We start from the raw sequence: 12,607 nt of genomic DNA on the forward strand, positions 1-12,607 counted from the left end.
TAAAAATTGTATCCAAACATACATACACACACATACATCCATTTTTCTAAAAGATATGCCAAAATGTTCAGAAACCTTTGAAACGTAAAGATATGCAAACATTTTCATTTTCGATTTTTTGCGATTACTATAACTTACCTACGAGAAGTTAATAATCGGCATACCTTTGATATTTTTCTGACCTATATTGTCAGTAAATGCAACATTAATCACAATTCAAATATTTCAACGCATTCTCCAAGGTACCTACGTATTATAATAATTACATCTGCAGTAGAGCGGTTGCAATAACAACTGTGTGTTAATCCAATCATGAACTTGCAAGTTGCAGTTGTGAACTATTAAGATATCTGAATGCACAACGTACAAAACTTGAGAATATGAATTTCGATATTATGTCAACAATGTTAACTAAGTTGCTTATCATTGTATTAATTTGAAGTTTACGTGCACTTGATAAATAAACGGTGGAAACAATTAAGGAATGTTTCGCGGAAATTATTTAATGGTGCGCTATACTGAATTTAGAGCTGGGTAAAAGTTATAGATGTTTCAAGAACATTTTAGTATTTAGGAGATAGTTTGAAATCTTTTTTTATATTTTGATAACAAGGAAAAACTGGTTGTGTAAAAAAACAAACTATTTTTTAACAGTTTTTTTCAGGAACAAAGAAATTCTTCTTAAGTTTTCTCATAAATTGTGTTTTTACAGTAACATTGCAAATTTCCTAATCACAATTTTATATTCAGATATGCTGCAGCTTAGCAGTTTCCACTTATGAACAGAGCAATAAAATTTTTAAATTGACACTATTCATCTTCTTGAAATCTTTCTGCTAGATGATATATGTTTTTGTAAGTAATATGTCATGTTATGTTTTATACCACGTTGTAAGATTAAGCTTATGAATCAGATTAGGCTATTTATGGGATAAACTCTTACGTGCTCTGCAATTTAAAGAGAAGAGTAGCACCACTCTTGCATGTGCGTATATACAGAGTGTTCCAGAACTCAACGTCAAGCCGAAACGGGGTGATAGTATTGAACGCAACTGTCCTTAAAAAAAGGAAAAAAATACGTTGTTTAGAAATTATGAGCTTTCAAGGGCTTCAACCTAGAGCTTTGGCATAATTGTAATTGTTCCGATTTTCAAAAAATCCAGGTTTTTTATTAGAATGTATTTAAAATTTCTGAACTTGGTCGACTTTGTGAGGCTCTTCTCTAAAAAAAGTATAAAGTATGTATGCATGGAAAATACTTGATAGCTTTATAATAAAAAAATTGATTAAAAAAATAAAAATAAAAAAATGGCACAAATATACGTACACACACACATACATATATATATATATATATATATATATAAAATATATATATTTATATATATATATATAAATATATATATATATATATATATATATATATATATATAAATATATAAATACAGTTATTTCTTACTTATTATATTACGCAAGTTATTTAGTTGTTTACACTACACGTATTACTAAAAATAAGAGTTACCTCTAACATTGATCTTAAGATATGTATCTCAATAATTTCATTGCAATTTCAAGATATGTATCTTAATTAGACTTGGATGATCCTTCACTGTATCATATTATTATATAATATTAGTGTAATTAATAATTTACATATTATTAGTATTGGTAATTGATATTACATATCATTACTTAATTAGTTGTAGTAGATGACAAGCAATATTAGTGCTATTGGTATCTGTTATATAGGAGATCACATATAATCAATAAATTATTTTCAAAACAAGAAATATGTTGAGGCATGCGGAAATAATGATTTTATTTTTAGAGGATTTTTAGAGGAAGAATTTTTTACTGTTTTCGCAGTATAAAACTAACAAAATTGTAACATTTTTCAGTCCTGATTAAACGTGCAAACTTTTAATGGAAATTATCAAGTCACGTTTTTTTAACGGTTTATCTTCCAAAGTCTATCAATTTTTGAAAATTTTAAATTTATAAATTTCATGAGGCAATGTCCTTAACTTGTGGCAATTGTGTAAATATTTTGGACTCTGGTACTAAAAATGTTATTTAGGGTTAGGATTCTAAAGTTTAAATTAACAAAACCTAAAAAATTAACCACAATAAATAAAAATTGTTGCAGTTTGTCCGAAGCACTATATTGTACTTAAAAGCTCATAACTTTCAAACTGCATGGATAAAATGTTGTGTATTGATAGTAAATATTATAAAAATTATTATAGATGTTTCGGTTATTAGTTTATGATTCGAATAGACTGATGATAAAAGTTCTGAGATATCTTGTATATGTATTAAAAATTAAATGTAATTTAAATAAAATGTTAAAGAATATATAGTAAATAACTAACTGTTTTGAAATTACACTGAAGATGACTTACCAAATAAAGTGTGTGTTAAAAATCTGAGTGTTGTATTGTTTATATTTAACATTTAATATTCTTTCCACTCATATCACAAAATTCTGTATTTTATATTTGTTCATATATCATGGATGTATAATTTTAGGTATCATAGAATTTGTTTATGAAATTTGTAGTATAGGCTTGTATATAACCATAAAAATAATACCTTAAACATACCAAAAAGACGAAGTTACCATATGATAGTCAATAACATTCAAGTCATACAATATGTTAGTTTTTCAAATATTTTATCTACGTGAACTAATACATAAAACCTTTATTTTTAGCTCTTATTTCCTCGAATAGTAGAGTGCATCGCGTTTAATGCGGACAATGATAATACCAGGTCATTGTTGGCAGTCGTTCCTATGTAAAAAAGTGCCATTAAAAAGGTGTTCATTTCGTTTCTGCGAATTCAATTCTATACTATATCTATGCCGCGTCGAAGCTTTCCCGAATCCAAATGAGAGCTTTGCATGCCCAATGGCAGTTTCTATTAAACACAAATTAATACATGGCCAACGGTAGGAAAAATGATAGATAAATAGTATTATGAATAATACTTTAGATGTATATTGAAACAGTACCGAGAATTTAGCTTAATGATAAATAATAAATATCATAATAATATATATTGTCAATGTCCGTAGTGGGCCATAAGTTGACGTTTTGTCTATATAAGGGTGTATTTTTTTATGAGGCTGATTTATATTCCATACATCACATATAATAACAACTTCATATTTGGCTCAAATAGTTATTTATTAGTAAATAAGTTGTGACAAATATTAATAAAAATCTTTTCGGGCTCTTCATTATTTTCAGTGAGAAGTTATGATTGAGCATCACTGTTATACCTAAGATTTTTTGGTGTTATCATCTCTATTTTAAAATCTTTCTTAGTTACTTATTAATAAATAAATTGTCATAATTATTAATAAAAATCGGTTAGGTTCGTTATTTGCATTGACAAATTATGATTAGGCTTCATTGCCATATCGAAAATTCTTGGATATTATTACATATTTCTATATTAAATTTTTTTTTAAAAATTAGGCGTTTTTAGAAAATTAAAATTTTATGCAAAATGTTCTTTCTGTACGCAATTTTTAATGGTGACACACGTCAAAAATCAAAATAAAAAATCTCAATATATATTTTTTCTTTTTTGATAAATTTTATGCTACATATATATATATATATATATATATATATATATATATATATATATATATACAATTATGTTTTAATCCAATCTAAGTTATATAAATTAATCATAATTAAGAAAAAGATTAGACTTTTCTATATGAAGTAGAGACACGACATGCAAATTAAAGTAATTGAATTATAATTACATGAACTATCAAATTTACAGTGTATAAGCATAATTAATCTCCAGTAAAATTAAATGTTTTTTGATAACAAATAAATTTATTAATATAAAAATAAAAATAAATAAATAAATTTATTAAAAGTAGAAAAACAGGATCTTAACTTGTGGTAGATCTTTCAATTATACGTACAGTTAAAAATAATATTTCAAAGTAGTGTTTGTGTATTTTACATATATTTCATGTTCTAATTTGACTTTTTTTTGAAAATTAAAGTCACAATTGCGTTTTTAAAAAGACAAAAATTATATGTTTTGTAGTACTTCTAAACTGTCTATATTTTTTAGTAAAAATAAAATCTAACGTCATGTCAAACTATACCCTAATCGACCCATAGCTGTAATTAGAAATTTATTCAATTTTCTAAATATTGTTATGTGATTTTTTTAAGAATTGTCAAATCTACTCTATTTTGTTTCTACATGTCCGATATAGAATTAATCTATACATACCATCTCATAAAATCTTTTGTAACAGTATATCTTATTTATAAAAGAGTGAAAAACCTGAAGGTAAAAAACTCTATGTAACTTTCTTCAAGTGTGAACTACATTATATAATGAAATACATACATTTTTTAAGTTAAAAAAGTATAGTTTCATCTATAACATAAGAAAAATTGAATAGATTTATACTAGATCTTACAAAGTATAATAAAACTGACACATTAATAAATAAACAATAGAGCCTAAAATATCTAAAATTGATTATAGGGCATGTTTTTATACAATTTATAATAAACTTAGAAAACGATATTATGAAATTGTAAACTACAGATTCGTATTGAATACTCTGACACTTGAAATAAAAGCATTTTTCCTGTGAGAAAAAAACATTTTTATTTATTTCCATTTTGATTAAACATTAATTTAGTTTAATTTGATATGTAATAACTATTTTTTAAAAAAAAGTATCATGTAAATTAACCTTTAGGCCGTTAGTGCAAAACTGGGTTGCCCGATGCTTCCACCAACCTTGTATTTAACAATGCTAATTTTTTTATGAAACGACATAGTTGGCTCGAACAATGAAAAATAAAAATTACTTAAATATCCAATAACATAAGAAAACTCAAAATATCAATTCTTGATTATTACTTGTATATACATAAATCGCTACCCCAAATTCCCTTGATTATAGAACGTATGTCCACAAATCTTTATCCAAAACTGTATTATTTATTAAATCTAATTTATTTTAAGTTTGTGTATATATATGTATATATTGATTATCTACAAATATGAAATTGTGTTTGTAGATCAAATCAACCGAAAACGATGTATATAATGACTGAATAATGTACACGGGACACAGCGTCTATTTATATATTGCATTATTAGGATTCAATCATGAGCCCCGTAATGGACATTCTGATCATTCTCGAGAAATCCGGTATAATGGATAACGGATTATGGTTTTAGTCGGGTATCGAACAGGAACAGGAACAGTCTTATATCTGCATATTATTAATCGACCATATGTCTAGGATATGGTATCCACTCCTCACGAACTGCGGAAACGGGAAGGATCAGGAGCAATTCAGCAGGATCTCAAGCTTATTAGGAAATTTTGATATATGGAAATTGGAAATTTAATTAAATTTTTATTGGTAGAGGGAAATTGATATTTAGCATTCGTGTATATTTGTAGGTGTAAAAAACGATATTTCCATTCAAAACTAATAACAACTGAACTATTTTAATTTCAAGGTATGAGAATACTATTATGATAACCACTATCATAAGCGTATCATGATAGTGATTTTAACTACAATCTGCAACTTCGTAACAATGTTCTAGATTATCCTCAAATTTCCAACTCATTCTTTTTATTCAATTTTTATTTTAAGATAGAAATTATCATATTTTATTCTCGTTTTTCTCACATATTTGTTTTAAAAACGATTCAAAACTAGTTCTTTTGTACGCATAGTATAAAATCTCGCAAGCACCAAGTTTTTACAAAACTTTGATTCCAAAGAATTATTTTAATTTTTATACTTTAATTATGATCACTTGCATACCAGATTAAAGTACTAACTATCTACCACTACACACATTTGCCAAATTTGGTCTCAAACGATTCAGAATAACTTTAAGCATTTTTGATGGATCTGCAGAAACGCTGGACCTGCTTTTCTAAAAATTTAACAAATTCTTTAGTCTATTAATAGAAGTGAAATGTTTTTTGGAAAATTCAAATCGAACGCTCCATGCTCTAGAGAACTAAATATTTGGGACTTTTTGTTTGTGTCTTCAAAATGGCTGCACCAGCGGTTGCCAAAAACTAATGAGCACGTCTCCCCATCAATAGGAATCGAACGTTTTCTAAAAAACTTGTATCTGTACATACTACACACACAGACATCAAATTTATCTAAGGTGTGCCAAAATGTCCAGGAGACCTTACCCCATGAAAAGTTAATAAATTTTTCTTATGGAAGGTAATAAATAGATATTATAATTACAAATTAATCATTCCTCTGATGAAATTCGAGCTAAATTATCTAATTATCAATTGCACCTTCGAAACTAAAGATGACGATCGTAATAGATTTTCCAAACTTTTTCAATGATATAAATATTCAAAAATTTGAATTGAAAATATGCAAGAATTTCAAAATATCTTCTAGTTAAAATCGCTTATTTCAAACTATTCATATGAGATAAAATAATTTGATCAGAACTGAATGAAAATTTTATCTAATACATATTATAAATTTAAGGCTCCAATTTATAATTTAAAAATATATAATATCTAAATATCTAACTTTAGAGATCATTAAGAGATCTATTTTATGATATTCTTCACTGAAATAAAGATATGTATAAATTTTAGAGATATATTTTATGATATTCTTTATTTAACTTGCTTAATTGAAGTTCAAATAGGATATATAAAATGTATTAAGCACATTTAAATAATTACGCATTCAATAAAGAATTTAATAAAGCGAACTTTTACTAAACTATATAATTCAATATATAGTTCAAGATGTGTATAAATGCTAAAGGTCAAGTTTAAAATATTTTTTACTTAGTTACACTCAATTAAATGAACCAGAATTAAAAAAAATGGCGTGTTCAACAAACAATTTAAAAGTTAAAATTTTGCCTCCATTGAATTAATTTGAAAAAAAAAACAAGTGCATAAATAAACGTGAATAAAAATTGACTTTTTATATTAAGTTCTACGTCGATAAACCGTGTGAAATCAATAAGCCGGTTACATTAAAATTATTTACACAGCACAAAAACAATAACATTAATTAACATGATAACATCTTCACACTAGTATCCATAATCAAATTAAATTTATTCAATATTATTTACACAAAAAGTGTAACCGTAAAAACACAAATGCGATTATGATTCGAATGCATGAAATCGCGCGCAAGTGTTGTTTATTGGCGCCTCATGATAAATTCATTGCACAATAAATTGCTTTGTAATTCTAGTACAATGATCTATAATAATGCATCCTCGGTATTAAATTTAAATTATTCATTATTTCCACTCTGTACAACCGAACTGAGCATGTATTTCGCACATATACGTACATGTATTTCCTTTTGAGAGATTTCCCGGCCCATTCATTCAGCACAATGTCTGATATAAGATTAATAAACCGTGTTACTGAATTATAAATGGTTCGAGATATAGAATCTCTTAGCAGAATCTCGCTTCTAAGATATAGTCCACTAGCTATTCAAGATTTTGAATTATATCTCTGATCCAATTATCCACATTACTGGATTGTGATAAATTATTTATTTAAAATGAATCACAGTGAGAGAGGACTTAACATCAGTAGTTCAATTAATTGTTTTTGGAAAACATTATTAAAAAAATAATTGAACTAGTGGTGTATGACATCGTGCCTTTAGGCAAATCGCTGGAATTTCACGTACCTTAATGAAATATTTGAGGAATATTAAATGTTTTCAAATAGATTATTATAAATTGAAATAACAAAAAAATCCCAAAAAATTCTTTTCATCAAAACAAGGAGAAAGTTTTTTAAATCATTCAAATGGAATGCTTAGTTCTCTTGCTTGCCTTTGCCCAAATCAAATTATCACTTCTTCCGATCATTACCAATTTTTGGATCATTTAAATCGGTTGAAATTTCAATAATTCGTTTCAAAGTTAACAAGTATATTTGCCAGATGAAAACGTATGTTTTAAAATATATAATCTCAAATATATTTCTTTCAGCAATAAATTTACAAAAGTGTTTAATCAAACTATTCTGAATTGAATGTAATTGACCCATTTGTGGAAGTCGCAATAAATATATGCGGCTTATACCGCGGCAGCCCTAAACAATAAATAAGGACGATGTGCCCGGAAAATACAAGGCATAAGAAACACATGTTTCACATTCACAAGATAACTATTGTTTATTATAGTAGATAGGCCTTGGTTATGTGCGTTGATAGTGGTTAAATTATTATTTGAAAACGACAGGGCTTTCCTACCCAAATGTAAGCTCTTTAATGACCGTAGTCATGTTATGCGAATAATTTATTGCAAATTGTATACGATGATTTTAAATAAATTAATATAACTGTTATTGATTATTAACTTCCCATAAGGTAGTTATAGTAATGGGCCGAAAATCGAAAATGAATTCCTTGATCATTTCGTTACGGTACGGGAAGTTCCAGCACATTTGCCTTAAGGCACGGTGCCATGCACCACTAGTTCTTGCGTATTTTATAAACTCTATTACCATAACTTGCAAACACTTATAATGATTTTATTACGCCCATTTTTCAATTCTTTTATAGATGCACAAAAAATATTCGAATCGATAGCAATCTTACTAAAATGCAGTTCATTGAAAATTGAGTGATTGGGTGATTACAAGATACCCAATCTAATATCAAATATTCAAAGGTTGGAATTTTCACATAATATTCAGAATATTCAGTGAACTCAGCCAGACAAAAATTAAAAATATATAAATATTTATTCGCAAATGGACTAGAAGTTGATAAAAAAAAATTCTCATAAATCTTAGCAATCTTAGATAGATTGGGTGATTGCATAATACCCAATTCAGTATCAAAAATTCAAAGCTTGAAATTTTCACATATAATATTGAAATTTCAGAAAACTTAGCCAGACAAAAATCTAATATGTATAAATATTTATTTGCAAATGAACTAGAAGTAAATAATATATGTAAGTATTTTTCCCTCATAATCTGTTCATTTCAACAAGAAAATATTTGTTTCGACATATGGCTACTATTAGAAGACGACTCAATGCTTGTAATTCTTCGTTATGATTAAATGTTTACTACAATATTTCTCTAATTATATTTAATAAACTTTTATTAAATATTTAATTTCATATTTACTTAGTGAAGGAACTAGAATATTAATTATTAAGATTAATTTTATTTCATTAAACAATAATATTATTCAAAAAGCTATAGATTACAAATTGTTTTGAAACCATATTTTTTTAGAAGAAAATAGTACAAACCTGTTTTTTAGTTGTAAAACCGTTTTTTATTTGATGAATAACAGCTAAAAAATTTAAATTGATAAATATAGCCAAGAGAACAAGATTTATGAGAGCACTCTTACAATTCTATAACCGATCTTTGTTTTACTATCATAAAAATATTTACACCCGTATAATGTATACCCGGTTTATACATATTATGTAAAAAATATGCATAAACAACAAATAATTAGTTATTTTCAAAATTATTTAATCCTGGTTATTTAACCTGGATCCTGGTAACTTTTTTTTGTTGCACACAATAAAATTGCACAGAAAATAATTTCCGTCAAAAACGAATAATATCATTAGCTCGAAATAAGCTGTTAATTTTTTTTTAATTACTTGAGCTAATAGCTTTTTTATAAAAATCGAATACAATAAAAATTAGTTGTATAAAAAATATAATGTTCAAAAACAGGTTTTCTAAAATATCGACGTTTGTATCAACCTTTGCAATATTAATCCATTGATTTTTATAATTTTTAGACTAACATTTATGTCTATGTATATATGTTATTTATATATATAATCCCTGGACAAACACATTTGCGAATCCTTTATGTGAAGCGAAGCAATTTTCTAAGAAGTCCAAATTAAATAATGGCGCGCGCGCATTACACTTTATTTTATACACAAACTTCATATACGCAATGTATTATTATTAAGATAAAAGCCTTCTTATGTATTTCAATCAGTTATATCTACCTTGATATTTTCTCATGATCTTTTATGGCAGTAAGCAGTACAATATCAGATAACTGAAGTACATAAATAAGAAATATAGTACATTTAATATGGAATGTTCTGACTTGCAAAAAGTTGCTGAGGATAAAATTAATATTCATTTGTAAAGGTTATATTATGTAAATTTGTTATAGTATGTACTTAAAATTGAATTGGTTGAAATAACTTAAATATTTATACTCATTTGGATTTTGTTTATTTTTTTAACAAAGCTATCATACACTCCTGCAAGAAATAGTTTTGGTATTAAATTCTTTGGTTTTAAGTAGATTCTCGATCAAAAATTTTTATGTCAAGAAATTATATAATTTTATGACAATCGATCTAGTGATTTTAGTGACAGGTGTCAATTGGAATATTTTGTATGTCAAATAATATTTTTTTAACATAAAACATTTTTGAAACAATTTATACATCAAAATTTCCATAATGGTATTGTTTACTATCATTACAATTTCTACAATATACGGTGAAATATATAAGTTTCTGGAACAATTTAAAAAAACAGAACCGGTAACTATATATTAGAAATATTGAAAAAATAATTGAAAGTTATATACTAAAATATGTTTAGATACCTTGGCATCTTCATGTGGTGGATTACATCATTCTAACCTGCAAAGAAGTCAGTAGAACATTTTGCATAAATAATTATTAATTATTTTTTTTATTTATGGTTGATGATTTTTTAGTGTTATGATAAAGTTATAAGATGGTGGACAGAGTTTCCTATATTATGGGCCTGGCTGACTAAGGATCCTGTTTTGTTGACCATAACTGTCGCTTTTTCAATAATATGTCTGATGTATCTTTTAACAGTAAGTAACCATTACAAATTATAAAATAAGATGGTATTCGGTATTCAGAATTTTTTTTTATAATTTTATCTAGTGAAAAAAATTGTATAATTCATGTAGTATTTATTGTAGAACAATCGGAAACATGAATTTCAAATATTTGAATTAAGTATCTATATTTTATTTTAGGTGTATTATATCAGCAATTCTTCGCTGGATACAATAGATCAATATATTTTCGTCATTTATGAGGTATTAAGTATTGCCTACAAAATTAAAAAAAATGGTATAAATAGTATTTTATATTTTCCAGGATAGTGTAGACGAAGGATCCTTAGAACTTTTACAAGGCAGACACACTGCTGTTTCATATGACAACACATCTTTGTGTAAAGAAAATAAATTTATTGCCACGATAATTGCTTGCACAAATCATACAGATAAAAAAATCACAAAGCAAATACAAAAAACAACTATAAAAGTACACGAAGAATCAAAACTGATATAATATTTATGGATTTATCTGGTCAAGATATTCTTTCAATTGCAGCTGCCAATATATGAATAAAAATGTGTATGGTCTTGTTATAAAATCAATTATTGTTACCATTCTGAACAATTCATAACAATTTATTATAAAATATACGCAGATGTGTCTTACAAAACAATAAAAATTAAATCAATATTTATAACAGTATTCATGTCTTTAAATTAAATCACTTAAGCTGCTTATATTTTGGAACTCCTTCTGTAAATAAAGATTTGCCAGTTTACTTATGTCCTTTCTGACATTTCTGCTATTTATGTACGAGAATATCTGACGTCAAAATATTTAGGGAAAAGGACCGCTTATAAGAAATTCCGACCGGGAAGTTATTCCTGTAATAAACCTTACATAGTTTTAGGATTTCAATGAGAGAGAAATAGAAAAACTCTTGGGAGTGGAACGTGATTTTTATTTTAAAAATGTAGGTTTAAATTTTTTAGCATTTTATACTATTTTAACTTATTTGTTTTTATTTAATTGAAAAAGTAAATGTCATTAAAAGTGACCTAATTTCTTATTGTCGAGCAACAGAGAAATAATGTGTTTTTCAAAAGTAAAGATTACTTTTAGTATATTCATGTCAATTGGTATTCTATACTACTGTTAACTAAAATTTAAATTAATAGAGTCGAGCTACATTCACTTTCAACTAATAAATAAATGATATTGTATTATTCAACCGGTTCTCTAATTATAAGAATTAAAAATTCTGAATTACAAATTTTATGAATATTTGTTGTTCATTTATGCAATAATTTATTTTAATGCAGAAACTAGTTAGTAAAATTATCGAAACTCAAATAAACTTACGGTGAAAAATAGAAGGCAGGTCCATGCTACGGGACGACACATTTTGTCCCATATTTCCGGGTCTGCGCTTTTTAATTCGGGTCTAGTTGTTCTGAAAAAAGTAAAAGTTATAATTTAGATCGGATTTTTTAAAATTAATACTATAAACTCATATCATAAACAAATCATTGAATTAATATTATTGCAAATAGTAGAGAATAATAGAGAAGACAATATTAATAAATAAATAATAATGAGATGATTAAATAAAAAAAGAGTTTTATATAATTTATAATTCACAAAAGAAGGAAGATGTTTGCGTTTTTACTGAGTAATAGTTTTTGATGACAATTTTGAAGTAGTTTCAATAACTTTAGGTACTTATTATGTTAGA

General features: G+C 26.2%; 1 protein-coding gene across 1 annotated transcript in view; it reads right to left on the bottom strand.

Moving 5' to 3' along the window:
- The window catches only part of LOC113368157, a 501,979-nt gene extending 489,718 nt beyond the window's left edge, over positions 1 to 12,261 (bottom strand). Inside the window, exon 1 of the mRNA XM_026609725.1 lies at positions 12,235 to 12,261. The gene's annotated coding sequence lies outside the window, so the exon portion shown is untranslated. The remainder of the gene's footprint in view (positions 1 to 12,234) is intronic.
- Between the last annotated feature and the right edge of the window lie 346 nt (positions 12,262 to 12,607).

The sequence above is a fragment of the Ctenocephalides felis genome, unplaced genomic scaffold (assembly GCF_003426905.1).
Source record: "Ctenocephalides felis isolate EL2017-DRISC unplaced genomic scaffold, ASM342690v1 CF-g0.4_SCAFFOLD_01170, whole genome shotgun sequence".
In the NCBI taxonomy this organism is placed as follows: domain Eukaryota; kingdom Metazoa; phylum Arthropoda; class Insecta; order Siphonaptera; family Pulicidae; genus Ctenocephalides; species Ctenocephalides felis.